The sequence below is a fragment of the Zonotrichia leucophrys genome, chromosome 2 (genome assembly GCF_028769735.1).
Source record: "Zonotrichia leucophrys gambelii isolate GWCS_2022_RI chromosome 2, RI_Zleu_2.0, whole genome shotgun sequence".
In the NCBI taxonomy this organism is placed as follows: domain Eukaryota; kingdom Metazoa; phylum Chordata; class Aves; order Passeriformes; family Passerellidae; genus Zonotrichia; species Zonotrichia leucophrys.
In genome coordinates, this window is record NC_088171.1 from 4,862,535 (window position 1) to 4,880,719 (window position 18,185).

General features: G+C 48.7%; 1 long non-coding RNA gene across 1 annotated transcript; it reads left to right on the top strand.

Moving 5' to 3' along the window:
• Nucleotides 1-315: 315 nt before the first annotated feature.
• LOC135443002 (uncharacterized) lies at nt 316-1,819 on the top strand. Its single transcript, XR_010438749.1, has 3 exons — nt 316-361; nt 1,009-1,131; nt 1,520-1,819. It is a non-coding gene; the product is annotated as an uncharacterized LOC135443002 (long non-coding RNA).
• Nucleotides 1,820-18,185: the final 16,366 nt, after the last annotated feature.

Consider the following 18,185-nt stretch of genomic DNA (forward strand, 5'->3'; position numbering starts at 1 on the left):
AGAGCACCCTGGGGCAGCAGATCCCCACCAGTGCTACCTGCGCTCCTCAGGTCACCTTCTTCCATCCCGGCCTCTGGTGCTGGTGTGTCCCAGTGGGAAGAGCTGCAGGAGGTGCACTGTGTGGGGGGATAGAACATAAGTAAATAAAGGTAGTACAGAAAGTAATTTTACCCCCTAAAGAGTTGCTGTTGAGCCAATTATTAAGGATTAGGAGCAGGCCTGATGTTAACAGGCTGCAGCTGTAGCCAATAAAAGGAGTGTTATAAAAGAGTGGATTGGTGGGAACTGGAGTCAGTTGGCTGCTGTATGGATGAGGAAGAGTCAGTGCTTGGAGGAGATGCCTACAAGAAACATCAAGGAGGTAAAAAACTCTGGCAATACAGAACTTTTGCAATATATGACAACAGCGCTGAACCCTCCAAGCTCTACTTTCTTGTCCCAATGAGCCTCCTTCCATATCCCAGGGTTCAGCATCAGACACTTGCCTGAGCTCCTTTTCAGAGTGAGGATGGGGGAAATGTATCAGGCAAGGCAATAAGGGAGTTGGACTGGCTTCCAAAAATCCTCTCTCTCTCCAGAGATGGGAGGAAAGAACAAATAAATAAGAGGACTTTTCCCCCAAATCCTCCTCAAAAATTCCCCCTTTAAGAAGGTTTAGAGGATGAGCAGTGACCGTGAGCAACCTGTGAGGGTCTCACCCAGCCCTTGCCTGCACATTCCATTGCAGCAACCCAACCTGGACCTAAATCAGTTTATTCCAGTCCTTGTTTGGGTTTTTACACTAAAAGATAAAGCTGATTCAGAGGGTTTGTGAGTGGAGCTCAGCACCAGTGACTCAGGACATGGGTGGTGGGGACAAAGCCAGCCTTGGGGGCCAGGGCCCTGCCAGGAGTTTTATGGCTGGTGCTTAATCCAGAGGAGAAGTTTTCTGTGCTTTTCTGGGCAGATTGGACGCAGCATTCTGGAGGCTAATGAGGCACTGAGGAACCCACTGGGCTTGGCTCCCAGGTTGTTTTTTCCAGATTATTTTTGCCTTGGATCAGAGTTCCCAAAACATCCATCGACTCTGAAAGCCCAGGCAATTCTGCAGGGGGACAATGGCTTTGGCACACTTTGTTCTCTCATGCAGAGGTGAGTCTGTGGCCAACATTTCTACCTGAGTGACCTTCCTGCTGTCCCAGCCAGGGCTGCAGTGTTGGGAGTGACACTGGGGGGGAATTCACTGAAACCCCAGAGATCAGGGAGGTAAGAGAAGTAGCAGGGAGCAGCTTTTGTTTACAGCAAGCACAGGGAATGGGGAAAAGATGAAGCTTTCCTGCCCAAGGAAATGTTTTTATTAATCTTTGGGGGATGTGAGGTTAAATCTCCCACCCTGTGTGCGAAGGAGATGAGCACTCATGTCTCACCCTCTGGGCAAATCTCAGTGCAGGCAATCAGTTGCCATTCAGAACCATCCCTGGGGTTTCCCTTGCACCTGGAGCCCCTTCCCTCATCCCAAAGTTTTTCTCATTTATTCCAGGATGGACAAGAGTGATTGCTGATGAGATAACAGCGTGACCCAAGAGACTCAGCCCATGTCTGCAAAGTGATGTAAAAATTCTCCCCTGCACACTGTGGTTAAACCAAATCACCCTGGGCTCAGACAGAACTGCATTTTATCAAATATTAAGCAAGTTAATATAATTTTTCCCCCCCCTTATTCAGGGCTTTCTTGATCTCTGGCCACACAGATCTGTTTCTCTTCCATTAGGGTAGGGAAGAAGATGCCTAAAATTGGTGCAAAAAGCCTTGGGAAGTGGCTTCCACGTGAGAAGCCCTGGGAAAGAGAATTATTTCAGTGCCAAAGCTGTGACAGGGTTCATCCCACTCTCCTGAGATCCTTGCCATGAGGCCCCTGGTGTCACAGACATCTTTTATGAAAAATCCTTTCCTTAGGTTTTTTTCTCCTGAGAAGCTGAGAAGCCTCAGGAACAAAATGTAAACATTGATTATCTGCTGCTGTGGAATGCAACAGGTGCATCTGTGATTGGCCCATGTTGGATGTTTTTAATTAATGGCCAATCACAGCCCAGCTGGCTTGGACAGAGAGCCTGAGCCACAAACCTTTGTTATCATTCTTTTCTATTCTATTCTTAGCTAGCCTTCTGATCAAACCTTCTATTCTTTTAGTACAGTTTTAGTGTAATATATATAATAAAATAATAAATCAAGCCTTATGAACCATGGAGTCAGATCCTCATCTCTTCCCTCAACCCGAGAACACTGTCACACCCCTGGTGTTGCTCAACGGGTCAGCATTACTCCTAGGAGTCATTTTCACTCCTTTTTCCTGGAGGACAGGCAAGGGCTGCCAGGCTGGAAGCAGGAGAGCACACCCAGAGCAGCAACAGGACCAAACATCCCATCTAACATCACCAGCAGTGACAGATTTTTGGTCACTGCCTTGTTTTCTCTTTCCCCATCCCCCCTTCTCCAGCGTGGCTCCAATCCTTTTTGCTCTGTGTTCCATTGCGTGTGGGGTTTCTTTAAAAGCAAAATAAAACAGCACATTTTACACCACTCCACAAGTGTAAAAATAGACAAGGGAGCCTTGAACAGAAGCTGCATTCTGTTTGGAGCAGGTTCCCCCTGCCAGGTGTGACGTGATGCTCCTTTCCAAGCCTTGGCATGTTTTGGGAAGGGTTCATCCTTCCTGCAGGCACTCAGGGGAGCTGGGGCCAGAAACCCAACAGCTCCACTCACAAATTCCTGTGCAAACCTCATGGGCAGCCAGCCAGGGCATGAATCACAGCCCAGGTTGAGGCTTCCGGGGGGATTGAGGCTATTTTTGTCCCCTTTTGGCTAATCCAAAAGAGGAGGTGTCCTACTGCCTCTGGCTTAGCCTCTTGAGGACAGATCCCTTTGTCTGTGCCTTCCAAAGCCTTCAGGCTTTGAGTGGGTGGGTTTTATATCCCCATAAAGGATAGATTAAACCAGGCATGTTTAATCCAGTTCATCACAAGGTGACCATGGCGACCAGAGGCAGCATAAAATATTTTCTTACTTGGGCTCACAGTCCCTAAGTCCCCAAGTCCTGAGGGTTGTGGCAACCTGGGGATGCCACTGGGTGCTCAGTGGGCAAGGCCAGGTGCTTCTGGAGGTGTGACTCACCTGGCAGCTTTTGGACAGCCTCTCCTTGGCATTCACTGAGTCTTCATGGCCTGGCAAAGGGAGTTGAGATGATGAAACCCCACCAGGACATCCCTGCCTGTGTCTGGGAGGAGCAGATGGAACCTTGTCTTGGTTTGGAACGACAGGAGTCTGCTAAGGAAGGAGGAGCTTCCCCTGAAATGGAGAATCTATTCCCCACCCCTCCGAATTGTTATAAATTTTAAATTAAGGGACTCCCAGGCAAAAAATAACAGTTCTTTAATAGGGAAAAGAAAAAATAAAAGGATAAAATAAACAATGCAGTACACTAGAACAACACTGACAGAGTCAGAACCCAACCTGACACCCTGTGGGTCAGTGTGTTGGTGGCAGTCCCATTGGAATTGTGGCTCAGCGCTCCTGCAGTGTCAGGAGTGGTTCTGCTGGAGCAGGGATCCTGTAGAGAAGGATGTATTCTTCCTCTGAACATCCAGCGGAAGGAGAGGCAGCTGCTGTTCCTCTGGGGAATTCAGTGGAGAAGCTGTGCTGGTGTCTCAAAACCTCTGGATTATATCTGGGTAGGAATGTTTGGCTCCTCCCTCTGGGCTCACATCTCCCAATGGATGCTGTAGTTCTTATCAGCCATGCAGTGACATTCAATAGCTGTTATCAGCAATGTCCCCTCCTGAGGGAGGAGTGAATGTGGTCACTCAAACAGAGAGAGAGATAAGGCAAACTGTCCACTTGACAAAGGTAATCTGCCATACAGATGGTAATAGAAAACATCTTGCATTGCAATCTTCAACAAGGTGACAAGGAGGTGACACCCTGACACCAGCTGGGGAGCTGCTCCCTTCCCAGGCAGGAGAACTGACTGACCCAGTGACAGCAACTTTGCAAAGCTCAGCAAAGGAGAAAAGGAGGGAAAGGAAAACATCTCAGCAGAGCTCTGGACTTTTGAACTGTCAGGATATTCCTGAGCACTTGAGTGCATAAATATTAAATAAGCTGCAGCCAGGAGGAGAGAGATGTCTGTGCTGTTAGCAACCTGGGGCAGGGAGCAGGGATTTGGCCATTGCACACATCCCAGCACAGCCTTGGAGCGGGCAGGGCAGCTCTGAGAGCCTGGGGGGCTCTGCTGTCGCATAGCAGCTCTGTGGCAGAGGCTGGCCCTGAGGTTCTCTCTTGTTGTTGGGGCTGCTGAGACACTTAGCAAATCCCATGTAGCTAATTACACTCTGGTTGGATGCCTCACAGCCTCTGGTGCTGTTTCTTATGTTAATTAGCAATGCCCAGCAGGGAGAGCACATTCCCACCATGTCTGTTCCCCCCTCACCACAAGTGAGGGATGGGGAGAGCTGGTGGGAGCTCTGCTCCCCATCCCTCAAAGATGAGAGAGGGGGACACATTCCACCACACAGCCAGACTTGCTGCAGGCATTTCTGTGTGGCACCGGGAGGAATTGTCAGAAAATGTCCCTTGCTGGACACTTTCAGGACCTTGCACCCAGCAGGAGAACTCATGGGAGGGGATTTGGTGTGGCTGAAGGAGGATCAGACATCCCTACTCCTTAGGGAAAGTCTTCTGGCCTGGTTCCCATTACACATGGCAGTGTTTCCTGTGGGCTGAGAGGCTCACAGAAATTTTAGGGACCTGCCTGTGCATTAATTTAGTCCAGACCAATCCTCTCCTGCCCTGTGAGGGCCAGCTCAGCTGGCAGCACCTGAAGGCCCTTGACAGCACATGAAATCCAAGCAGCAGTCATGCAGGCACAGGTGGGGGACTGAGTTTGCTGGAGAACCATTAAATCTTGGCTCAGAGGAGGAGATGGGAGGCAGACACCTCCAGCTGGCACCATCCCAGCTGTGCCCTGGCACTGAGCACCCAGCCAGTGGCACGGGGAGGGCCTGCACACAGCCGTGAGCCAGAGGGGCTGGGCCCAGCTGGCATGGAGAGCCAGCAGGGTGACAGTGGGCCCCAGCTGCTGCAAGCTCACCTGCAGAGATGTCTCCTGAAGGAGCAGGAGGAGCTGGATGCACCTCGTGGGGCAGCCAGGGGTGGTCAGGACCCAGGGCTAAACCCAGGTCACAGGGCTGGTCACCTCAGGCTGTGCCTTATTTCCAGGGGAGAGGATGGAGGGGAAGTGTGTGACAATGGTGTCTGAGCCCAGAAAGGCCTGGGGAGGCAGAGGGGACCTGCAGAGTGCCAGACTGTGGAGCAGTGTTGGGGTGAAAGCTGGAAAGCAGCAGAGCAGAGAGGGCTGGCCTGGACCCTGCTCTCCTCATCAGCACAAGAGCATCCCCAGGGTGTGAGCAGGGGTGTCACAGACATCTTTTATGAAAAACCCTTTCTTTAAGATTTTTCCTCCTGAGAAATTGATAGGCCTCAAGAACAAAATGTAAACAATGGTTATCTGCTGCTGTGGAATGCAACAGGTGGATCTGGGATTGGTCTCATGTGGTTGTTTCCAATTAATGGCCAATAACAGCCCAGCTGGCTCGGACAGAGAGCCCAAGCCACAAACCTTTGTTATTCATCCTTTCTTTTTCTATTTTTAGCTAGCCTTCTGATGAAATCCTTTCTTCTATTCTTTTACTACAGTTTTAATATAATATATATAATAAAATAATAAATCAGCCTTCTGAAACATGGAGTCAGATCCTCGTCTCTTCCCTCATCCTCAGGCCCCTGTGAACACGGTCACACAGAGGGTCTCCAGAAACCTGTGTGTGTCCCTTCAGTCAGCAAAGGCCAGGCAGGGTCTTTCCCTCTCACGATCTCTTTAGCTGGTCAGAGTGACCCCGAGATGTGTCAGAAAGTCTCTTTTCCCAGCCCAGCAGTCGAAGAAGGAGTCAGAGCTCTTCATTTCTCAGTCTCAAGGTTGTTTATTGTTCCTTATCTATAAAATTCTTTCTTCTGTCCAGCCAAGGTCCATCCAGCAGTTCAGTCAGAGGCATTCTGATGCCCTCAGGGCAGTGTTATCTTTTTATACTAAAAACTACATGTACAATATTTAAAATCACTTTCCAATACCTATCAACTATGTTAAACAATGAACTTCTCCTCTAAACCAATCTAAAAGTGCCAACACCACAGCAGAAGATGGAGGCCAAGAAGAAGAAGGAGAAAGGCTGGACATGCCCAGATCCCTCCATCTTGTCCCCTGAACCTTCATGCCAAAAACCTTAAAATCTACTTTTTCACTCCGTGATAAATTCACCATCATTCTACTTAAACTGTTGTGGCTTGCAGATCTTCATACAAGGCTGGTAATTTGCTCTGTGGGTTATAATCAAAACCACAGGGGCATTTTGGGCTCTGTGCCAGGGTCTCTGAGCCCCCTGGCAGGGGTCTTGGCTGCTCAGGACAGCCAGAGGGATGTCCTGAATTCTGACATTTCTCTCCAGACTACTCCTCCCATGGGGGTCTGCAGTGACCTGACTGTTTTATCCCTGCTCAAACCCAGCTAGCCAGCTCTTGCATGATGAGAAACCCCCAAACTGCAGCCTGGAGCTGGCTGAACCCCACAGACACCCCCAGGCTCCCAGAACAGGGGGAGCTGCTGGGACACCCCCTTTTTGTTGGCAAAGGTGCTGGGTCCTGCCCTGTCTCCTTCTCTGTGTGGCTCAGAAAGCTGCCTCTGCTCACCCCACCCCAGCAATCCTTTTCCTTTTCTCCTTGGATTAAACAAACCCCGCGGTGTTTCCAGCATGACTAATTCCATAATGACAGCAATATCCCCTGCCTCCCGTGCAGCCCGGGAAGGTGCCAAGCACCATTAACGTGCTGGTACACATTGCTGTTGCATAATCAGCTGGATCTTCCTGGGGGAAAATGAGCTGAATTAGAGACACTCTCCTTTGCTGCAATAGCAGGGACCAATGGGGATTTCCACCAGAGAGATGGTTATAAAAGGAAAATCCATATGATGCTGCCTTGAGAAACTGCTGTTGTCTGGCAAATGCCAAAAGGGAGCCTGTATCTCTCCCTGACACACATTCATGTGGCTGTGAAAGCAAAGGGGCTCTTTTCTTCACTCCTCCCATGCTCCATGGGCTGCTGCTCTCACCCTCGGTGTGCTTCTCTTCATTTCTTCACTTGGGGGTGGAACCTATGGCAAAGGCTGCAGCAGGGTTTCTTCAGTGCTGCTTGGGCTGAGCTGAGCTGACTTGTGCCCCATGGGTGTGTTCTCCTCAGCCTGGGATGTGTTCCTCAGCTGGAGGTGTTCTCCTCAGCCTGGGATGTGTTCCTCAGTCTGGGATGTGTTCCTCAGCTGGAGGTGTTCCTCGGCCTGGGATGTGTTCTTCACTGGAGGTGTTCACCTCAGCCTGGGATGCCCAAGGAAAGCCTGGGACCACACCTGGAGAGGCTGAGCACAAGGCACAGCCTCCAGGTGAGGTCTCAGCACGGTGCCCTGCCCCTCAGACACCCCAGCTCTGCCAGCTGATGTGATCTGGTGTGTGTCATTTGGCTGTCACACACCAGAGGAAAGGACTGGCACGGTCTCTATCCCATTATCCCAGATCGATTTTGGACAAGCAACAAGGTAAAGAACAGAATTAATTATTCTGCTTTGCCGAGGAAGACGCTGGCCATGAAGTCTCATTACTGATGCATTGCCGTGGAAATGTGTGGCAGGAGGGAGGAAATCTCACCTGCAGTACTTGCAAAGTAATTCCCTCCTTTGTGCCCGAAATTAAAAGCCAATGACTGGAAATGCAGCCGAGAAAGGCTTTAACTGCAGCCGTTAAGTGTTGAAAACTGACACACCTGATGATGGATAGTGAAACATCTCTTTAATTTCATTGCTCTTGCCAGCAATAACAGCCTGTGCTGGCTCTGATCTCTGGGCTAGCTCTGCTGGATCGGGGGCAGGCAATTCCCCATCCCCTCCTCCAGGGATCCGAGCCTGTGGGTCCAACATTCCCCTTTATCCTCACAGTCCCTCTTTGCTCATCCACTGGATTTCCCTGACTTGGAAGCACTAACCCCTGCCCAGGATGCAGGAATGTTCCAGACGACTCTGTTTATTATTAATAACTTTCTATACGTGTGTGAAAGTCCCTGCAGCTCCCTGGAAATGAACCTCCAGAGGCAGATTTTGTACTGCTTCCCTTGGCTGACTTCCCCCCTCTCTGCAGGGCACAGCACAAACGGGTTTCCAGCAGCACACAGGGGCTGAGGAGCAAGGAGGAATCAAATCAGCCCTGGGGAGCTTTGTTTGCTTGTGACCAAAGGTGTTTTCTCAGTGATGGCTGAGCTGTGAATTGGAAGTGTTACCTGCATTGTTTCCTGCCCACCACAGCCGTTGTTTATAGCCCAAAGCTGGCTCACCTCAGTGTTGCTTGGGAGGTGAATGTTGGCCAGGACATCATCCAAGCCAGCCCAACATGTCTAATAAGATCATTCTGTGGCTGTCAAATGCTTGTTGGAGAACCCTGCAGTGTTCTGTAAGTATGATTCACAGAATCATGGAATGGTTTGGGTTGGAAGGGACCTTAAAGCTCATCCAGTTCCACCCCTGCCATGGGCAGGGACACTTTCCACTATCCCAGGCTGCTCCAAGCCCTGTCCAGCCTTGGACACTTCCAACAACATCCTCAGCAATGTGTTCCAGTGCCTCACCACCCTCAGAAGGAACAATTTCCTTCTCACATCCAATTTAAATCTGCCCCCTTTCTGCCTAAAGCCATTAATGAATGTCCCCATCTTACAGAGAGGAGACAGAAAAAGGCAGAATGAGTGGCCCAAGCTCAGAGCTGGGGTGAGAGCTGCAATCACAGCCCAGAATGGTGATTCCTGTCAAAAACAAGGCAACAGGAAGGTTTTAGCAAAGCCTTTTGTTTTCCTGGGGAAACAGCAGCCTTCCCAGGTTACCACCAAGACTTTTATTTTTGAATATTCTTCAGCTCAGTCAGGCTGGATGAATTGCCCTCCAGTGCAAGCAGCAGTGCTGCTGTGCTGTCAGGCACCTTTGATCTACAGCACAGCAGTTACCCAGGAGGAACCCAGTGAGGAACTCCTGGTTCCCTCTCCCATAAACCACTTTTCCCCAGGTTTTGGCTTGCACACATCCAGAGGGCTGTCACCATGTGTTCCTGACATCCACAGCTCCTGAGCTGGACTTGCTTTGTGGATGTAAAATCCCAGCTGGGTTTGGATAGGCACATTTACACCCCTGTCACTACAGGCAGGACATGAAACAACATGAACACACACACTGCTGCTCTCAAGGTGAAGAAAAAAGGGAAGTTTATTTTCTGACTCCAACATTTTATAGTTTTCCAAAAGTGACAGTGGATTGGAGGGTGACAGTGCCACCTCTCCAATGACATTGGGCAAACCAACAGTCTATCAAATTTCTTCCATAAAAGAATGTAAAAAACTAAGTTATTTACAGAAAGTGTGTGAGAAAATTCGTTACAAGAATAGAAACATCAGAAGGCTTAGAAAATCTTAAAAAGTCAGGGTGACACACCCCTACCTGTTGAAGGAGGGGATGGTTAGCAGGGTGGCTGCCTGGACAATGTCAGGGGGTTCTCACACAGACAAACCCCTTCCCTCTCACAAATGGCCCATCACAGGAAATTGGATTGACCTCCACTTTATTTATTGTCACCATCTCTTGCTCTGCTTTGTCAGAGACTGATGACTGCTCCCAGTGTTTGCCATCCACCTAGACCTCAAGGAATGCTGTAAGGCTCTTTGGAGAGATGCAATCACAGGGCTGTGGGCAGTTGGCCAGATTAATTCCTGATTACAGTGTAGAATATATGGCCAGTGATTTCTCAAATCCCACTATCAGCTGTTTTAGGCAGCCATAAAATATAATACTGCTCATATAATGACTAAAATCTATCTACAACACCAGGAGGATTTAGTCCCTTCTCCTGGGGCTGGCTCTCCATTCCTCTGACCTTCTTCACACTCCTTTGGGTGGAAATCCCCCTCCTTCTACCCAGGATAAAAACTTCCAAGCTCTCCATAAACATGATGGAAACACTCTCTTGATTTTGAAAGCTGGGGTAAATCCGTGGTTTTCTGGCACATTTTTCCACTGTCTCTTGCTGACTTTGTCACACTTTGTGGGCTTGCTTAGATGAGCAATTAATTGTTTGAGGCAGGATTGCCTGGGAAAAGTCAAGTGAGAAATGCCTTTCATAGAACATCAAGCTGGATTGAGTGCTCAGAATCACGGGAGAAATGCTGTCACAGGACATATCTGCATGGTAAGCCAAAGGAAAAAAAAAGGTGATGAAGAAGAACACTGAAGTGAGCTGGTTTATACTGGCCAGCTCTGATGGTGGGAGATCCTCACAGGAGCTGAAATATCAGTGCTACAGCCACCTCTGTAACCTGCTCTGAGCTGCAGGACCCCTCAAGGTCCTGAAGGGGTTAAAGCCCTAAAATCTCCCTTGGTGACCTGTGCTAGGGGCTGCCTCTGGCAGGCAAAGCTGTTCCCAAAGGATTAGAATCCCAAAGGATTACCCCAAAGGACACATCTTTCCCAAATCCATCCCAACCCAGCAGCTCCCCCGAGCAGGAGCTGTTACTGCTCTGAGCAGCCCATGGTTCTCTGCCAGGAGGTCTCCCCCTGTGGGAACCCAGGACATCCCTCTGGCTGTCCTGAGCAGCCAAGACCCCTGCCAGGGGGCTCAGAGACCCTGGCACAGAGTCCAAAACACCTGTGCGTTTGATTATGACCCATGGAGCAAATTACCAACCTCAGATGAAGATTTGCAAGCCATGACAGTTTAGATAGAATAACAGTGAAGTTATCACGGGGTGGAAAAGTAGATTTTTGGGGTTTCTGGAATGGGAGTTCAGGGGGCAAGATGGAGGGATCTGGACATGCCCAGCCTTTCTCCTTCTTCTTCTTGGCCTCCATCTTCTGCTGTGATGTTGGCACTTTTAGATTGGTTTAGAGGAGAAGTTCATTGTTTAACATAGGTGATAGGTATTGGAAAGTAATTGTAAACATTGTACAGGTAGTTTTTAGTATAAAAAGATTACACTGCCCTGGGGGCAGGCAGAGTGCCTCTGACTGTCCTGCTGAGTGGACCTCAGCAAGACAAGAGAAAGAATTTTATAATAAGAAACAATAAACAACATTGAGACTGAGAACTGAAGAGCTCTGACTCCTTCTTCAAGTCCCAGGCTGGGAAAAGAGACTTTCTGACACATCTTGGGGTCACTCTGAGCAGCAGAGACCCCAACATCCCCCAAAGTGCAGCCACTCCAAGCCCCTCTCAGCTGCTGGCACTGCTCTGTGTCCCCAGGGCATCCCTGGTGGCACCCTGCCCGCCCACAGGCACGGTGCCCGTGTCCCCAGCCCTGCTGCTCACAGGGCAGGGGTCCCTCTGTGTCCCCTCCAGCAGGTCTGCATTCCATGCCAGGGGCAGGAGAGGCTTTCTGAGGGCTCTGCTCCCCTCCCTACCCCTCTGTCAGCACACAGGAGGTGCTCACACAAAGGAGGGAGCATATGTGTGGTTTGGAGGGAGCTTTTGGACACCTCCCTTCCCCGACACCTCTCCTACCTCTCCTATCCTTTTATTCCTGTGCGTGGTGGAGAGCAAAACCTCTCTGCAAGCCTGGCTTATTTTTAGAAGGCTGCACAGCCAGAGACACCCTCTCAGTAGCCAAAGTAAGAGGACACCAAATGGTGCTGACCTTTCTCTCCAAGGCCCCATGTGGGGCCCGTGCATTGAGCGCGGTGCAGGTGGAAGCAGGGCAGGAAGGAAGGAAGGAATTTGTGTTTGCTTGGCCGCCTGCCCTCGCCTGGGGCTTGGGTTTATATAAAGAGGATGAGGACACCGTGCAGGGATGAAGGTTTGCTGGCCATCACAGGGTTCAGGAGCTCTGCTGACAAGGTCATGGGCTTGAAAACATTTTCAAAGCCTCCCCAGCAGATCTCTTGGAAATGCTTCTCCTTGTCTCTCCCAGGTGCCAACCTGAGCATGCACAGGGACTCCTCCCAGAGCCTGGGATTTTTTTCCCTGTGTTCTTATGACACCCCAGTGCTGCAGCAGGAGCTGGATGCAATTCCTCATGCATCTGAGCCACTATTTGGAAAAGAAAAAAAAAAAAAAGCAAAATAGCAAGGGGTTGATCCCTGCTCGCAGATGGGAGGCAGAGAAAAAGAGTTCCAGATTTGCTCTGCCTTGTGTAGACCCCCAGATGTCTCTCCCTTTATTTAAATCCAGTCTCATCAGGCTTGGTGCTGTGACCATTTCCCAGGAGAGCCTCTTCAGTGCTTCCCATCCTCTGGGGGTAAAGAATCTTTTCCTGATATCCAAACTAAAGCTCATTCCATCCAGCTTCAGGCCCTGTCACTGGCCAGAGAAGAGATCAGTGCCTGGCCCACTGAACCTGTTCAGTGCCCCACCATCCTCTGGGGGAAGATCTTTTCCTAATATCCATCCTAAAGCTCGCTCCATCCATCTTCAGGCCATTCCCTCAGGTCCTGCCACTGGTCAGAGAAGAGATCAGTGCCTGCCCCTCCTCTTCCAGACCTTGATGAGGTCAGATCTGATCTCTGCTTTTGCAGTGCATTTTGGAAATGAGCCACCTGCCATGCTCTGTCCCTTGGGCTCACAGCTGTACAGTGGCACTGCCTCAGTTTAAGTGATGCACATGGAGCAGGGTCCTGCAGTGCTGGAATCTACACAAACACTAAGAAAAGGGAAACTCTGGCTCCAACAAACTTGCAAGATGATTCTAACACAGGAGTGAGCACACAAGTGCAGGTGAGCAGGGTAATGAGATGCCTGCTGAGCCTTTTTCCCTGCCTCTGTCACCTCTGCACCCATCAAAGCCCAGCAGTGAACACACAGACCACAGGCACAGCAAAGGGCTCAGATGTGTTCTCAGCTTGGATAATTGATAAAAACAGCCCTCAGGCCTGGCCTGGATGTGACAGCCACACCAAGGAGACCTTTAATGTGCCTGAAACTGCTGCAGACAATGGGGAGGCTGGATTCCTGGGAGGGCAGCAGGAGAAGAGGAGGAGCTGCTGCTCCATGACCCATCAGCTCTCCAGAGCATAAGGATGCCTTTGTTTGCTTCTCCTTCAGCCTCCTGCTACCCAGAGTGGGAGAGACAGCAGAAACCTGGGATTTTCAAACACTTTCTGAGTCAGATGCAGTGGGAGAAGGGGAGGAAAGCATTCCCACACCCAGCCAGGCTGAAACAAACAGGCAGTGCCTGGCTTGGCCCGGAGCAGACACCTGAGAAACACCAGCACCTAAGGGTGCAAACCCTAAGGGTTATGGGGGTCTGTCACAGACAACTTTTATAAAAAATCCTTTCCTTAGGATTTTTTCCTCCTGAGAAGCTGGAGGCCTCAGGAACAAAATGTAAACATTGATTATCTGCTGCTGTAGAATGCAACAGGTGCATCTGTGATTGATCTCATGTGGTTGTTTGTAATTAATGGCCAATCACAGTCAGCTGGCTTGGACAGAGAGCCGAGCCACAAACCTTTGTTATCATTCTTTGCTATTCTATTCTTAGCCAGCCTTCTGATGAAATAATTTCTTCTATTCTTTTAGTATAGTTTTAATGTAATATATCTCATAAAATAATAGATCAAGCCTTCTGAAACATGGAGTCAGATCCTTGTCTCTTCCCTCATTCTAAGACCCCTGTGAGCACCACCACAGGGGGCTGCTTGGTTATCTCCCCCAAAATCCATTGGGCAGCTCCTTGCCTGGAGGCAGCATCACCCACGGCCTCCTGTTAATGAAATATCATGATGGGGGCTGGAAATTTTCCTCCAGGGATGTGCAAAATGCTTTGGTTCCACTCACCCAGCCACAGCCTACCCCGACCTCAGGATGTCTCCTCATTGTGCTGCTCCTTCTCCAGATGGAAAAGTTTTCCAGCCCCAGGATCTGCCCTGAGAGAAAGACTCCCCAGTAGGTTTACCCTATAGAGGTTTGTCAACTTGGGGATTTTTTTCCCACCCCATATTATTTCAGAGAGAAGTTTTAAATTCCAGCATCTGCCCTTCCCTCCTTTTCTTCCTGTGCAAATGTTGTATGGGACTGGAATTACCTGAAGATTGGGTTTCCATACAAATGCTGGGAGGAAGAAGGCAGAAATGCCATTCAGTATCTCCAATTGATGTTATTTCTTCCAATGCTATTCACTATTTCCAATTGATTTTATTTCTTAGCTACAAAGGAGCCACTGGAAGCCAAACAGACTTTGTGTGGGTAAATATGTTCAAAGGGGCTGCTCTCATTTAATGATAAGGAGCTTTAGCATGAGGTGATGCTGGCACAGAACTCCAGGACTCCTTTCCCAGGTCAGGAGGAAAAGCTGAGGACAGCTGCACTGACTTTGGCTCAACCCAGGGAAATATTGCAGTTATTGTTTTTTACTTGCAGTCAGCCTGAAGGCAGCAAAAGCAGCTCCAAACCTGAAGGAAAGATCACATGCCTGAAATCCTGCCTGATTTTTTTTCCAACTATATCATCTAGTCTAATAAAAGACAATAACTCCTCCTCCCAGCCTTGCCTTGCTCAGAGCCTGAAAACACCAGAGCTCCAACAATTCTCCTGTAACAAAGGGAATGAGTCATTCATCAAAGCAAGCATTTGGAGGAGAAGAAAAATTTCTGCATATTCATTTATTCTGGTAGTTAGCTAAAAAGATTTGGTTTACCTGTAGAAAAAGATATTTTAAAAAAATTAAACTCAAAAAGCCTAATCAATGGCTCTTGAAATTCAAAGTCTGGAGGCAAATGGCTAAAATATATAAAATATAATTTTTCAGGCATAGGCAGAATAGTGGGAACAAAGGACTTGCTGCAGCTAGAGCAAGATCTGGGGAAATAATTTCAACAGACAGATGGATGGAAGGACACCCAAATGTCAGGAAATGGCACCCAAAACCTGACAATATCCAGATTTCCTGAGCACGCTGGGCAATGGGGAAGCTGCTGCCATCTCATACTGCACATATGGATTGTCTGCACACAAAAAAAAGAAAGCTACGTGGCTTTGAGACATTTTCTGGAGCGACAGAGACGTGGTGACCACAAGGTGGGCACAGTGTCAGCTGCAGAGTTTTAACAGCACTCCAACACCCCTGTTAAAAATGTCCTCTGGTCTGCAAGGCAAGCAGAATATCTGGCTTCAGTGACATTTCCCTAGATCTTCATAAAGCTTTTTTAAATTTTTTTTTTTAAGTGGGATCTGTGCTGTTTGTAGCTGTAAGCACCCAGGGCCAGCACAGCCTGGAGCTGCAGCAGTGCAGAGCATCCCTCCTCCAAGCTGGGGCTGCTGCTGTCTGAACAAGGTGTCTTTGCCCCAGCACCTGAAGAATTGTGGGGTTTTGGAAGCTTCAGTGAATCTTAATTGCACCCATCCAGAAGCAGTGACCTCAGCTGTGCTAGCCATAAAACACCGCTCACTGCTTGGGCTTAATGGTGTGTGGCCTGCCAAGGAATCTTTTTTTCTCTCCCTTTCAGAGACAATCTGTGGGAATTTATTGGCTTTTTAAAGCTGTCTGATCTTTCACTGAAGGAAACTAATGGAATATCAATGACACCAGGTATTTGTCACAAGTATCATTTATGGAGGAAATATGGGCCTGGCTCAGAAGGGCTCTCCTGCACATGGTTAACCAATTCCACATACAGGTCCAGGCAGCAGCTGGGATCAAACCCAGACTTCTCTGTGGCTGCAGGCTTATCAGCCACTACCAAACACAGAAAAGCAAAGAGCATTCCTAATTCAGTTGACTAATTCAATTTAAAAACCCGATGAGGACAAGGCAGCTTGAATTTTCATGGGAGCTTTAATTTAGGACGACACCTTTGCAGCTGGAAGGAAGAGCCTTTGGTTGATTTTAAGCACCTTTTGAAAATAACAGGTAAAAAACTCCACTTTTAAAAAGACGAAAACATTCCTTTCCTATTTTTTATTGGCATCTCCATTTTTTGTAGCTCTGCCTTTTCACTGAGCTACACCCTGTTTGGAGAAAGGTCTGCTCTTTTTTCATCTATTTTTCTGACAGGTTAAGAGTTACCTTAAAGAAAATGAATGCCTCAGAAGTGTTGTGATAGATGTGAGGCTTCAATTTTTAACAGAAAAAAAAATATAAAAGAGTTTTTTGCAAAGGCTGCATCCTTATGGGGTCACCTAACGCTTGGGGAGCCTCCTGTGCTGGGGTTTCACCCCACAGGGCAGCATCAAGTCCCCAAAACTGAGATTTGCAAACATCCCAAGCTTAAATCATGTTTTTTTGGGACACAAATCTCCTTTCAGGTTTTCTCCCCAGCCTTAAATCCATCTTGGGTTCTCAAGAGCCTGCTAAGGACTGTGCTCAGTGATGGGTCTTTTTCTGCAACACGGTGGAAAAACTGCTCTTAATATATGAAATGTGCCAGAAAGCAACAAGCAACATGGCTCATTCCTCAAATTTTTTGGAAAGGAGTTTGAATAACAGAGGGGATGGTGGCAAAGGGAAAAAAAGGCCACTTTTGTGCTCAAAGACTGGAGAAATGTTTAAGTATCCGGAGCTTCGTGTTAAATTAGTGCAAAACACGGTGATTTGCTGCAGGGTTTGAATTTCAGCTGCTGCAAACCTCTCTCAGGGGAGAAGTGAAAGGGAAAGCGAAGGTCCTGTGTCTGAGAACAGGGAATAAATGAAACCTGGGATCCTTTAGCCCCGGGAGAGTGTCAGGAGAAGCCTCGCTAAGACAGTGAGGGAATTTCCTGCAGAGCTTTGGCAGCACAGCCAGCAGCGGGCTTGATCCTAAGGCAGGGAATGGGAGCAGGGGGATTGTTTGTGCCTCTGAGTGCAGAAGCTTTTGTTGCAGATATTCTCTTAGACCTCGCCTAAACCATGGTGCTGTGTGGCAGTCTGTTATTTTACTGTTTGTTCTTCTGCAGTACTCCATGTTACAAGTTTGTAATGGTTCGTTCTATGTACCCCATTTGGCTTCCCTGACAGTTCAGGCCTGAGTTGTGTGCACCAAGATTTTCCTGCCAAGTGCATGCAAATCCCCCTGTCAGTCTCCTTGTACCTCCCTTGTTCCCGCCTCTGTCAAAGATAGCACACCCTTTTTGTTCTGGAATGTTCCCTGTCCTTCATCCCTTCCTCGAAGCAAGATTGGATTCTAAAGGTTTGCTCCTTCCCCTTGTTGGCTTCTATTGGATAGCCCTTACCCAGCACCCCTGCCCTCATGCCTTCCTATAGGAGAAAATTTGTGTCCTCTCCTTATTCCCTCCCTTCCTTAAAAGCAGTTCTGTTGCTCTCCATTATTGTCACTTGTCCCTGACTCCCCTGGGGATACAAACTTCTTTGGAACTCAAACAAGTGTTGACTCCCTGTTCCTCTGCCTTGGTTCTCCATCCTGTGCTGCTGCTGAGCCACCCACACCACAGCCAACAGCTACAGGGAGCTGTGGGCCCTTGTAGGCACCCTGTTCCAAATTGCCAGGCAAGATGTTTTCCATTACCATCTGTATGGCAGTTGTCTCTTGTCAAGTGGGCAGTTTGCCTTATCTCTCTCTCTGAGTGACCACAATCACTCCTCCCTCAGGAGGGGACATCTGCTGATAACAGCTATTGAATGTCACTGCATGGCTGATAAGAACTACAGCATCCCATTGGGAGATGTGAGCCCAGAGGGAGGAGCCAAGCATTCCTACCTGGATATAATCTGGAGATTTTGGAATAACTGCGCGGCTTCTCCACTGGATTCCCCAGAGGAACAGCAGCTGCCTCTCCTTCCATTGGATCTTCAGAGGAAGAATCCATCCTTCTCTACAGGATCCCTGCTCCAACAGAACCACCCCTGACACTGCAGGAGGGCTGCAGCCACAATTCCAATGGGACTGCCACCAACACCCTGACCCACAGGGTGTCAGGTTGGGTTCTGGCTCTGTCAGTGTTGTTCTAGTGTACTGCATTGTTTATTTTATCCTTTTATATTTTCTTTTCCCTAATAAAGAACTGTTATTTCCTGCTCCCATATTTTTTGCCTGAGAGCCCCTTAATTTAAAATTTATAGCAATTTGGAGGGGTGGGGAGGGTTTAGATTCT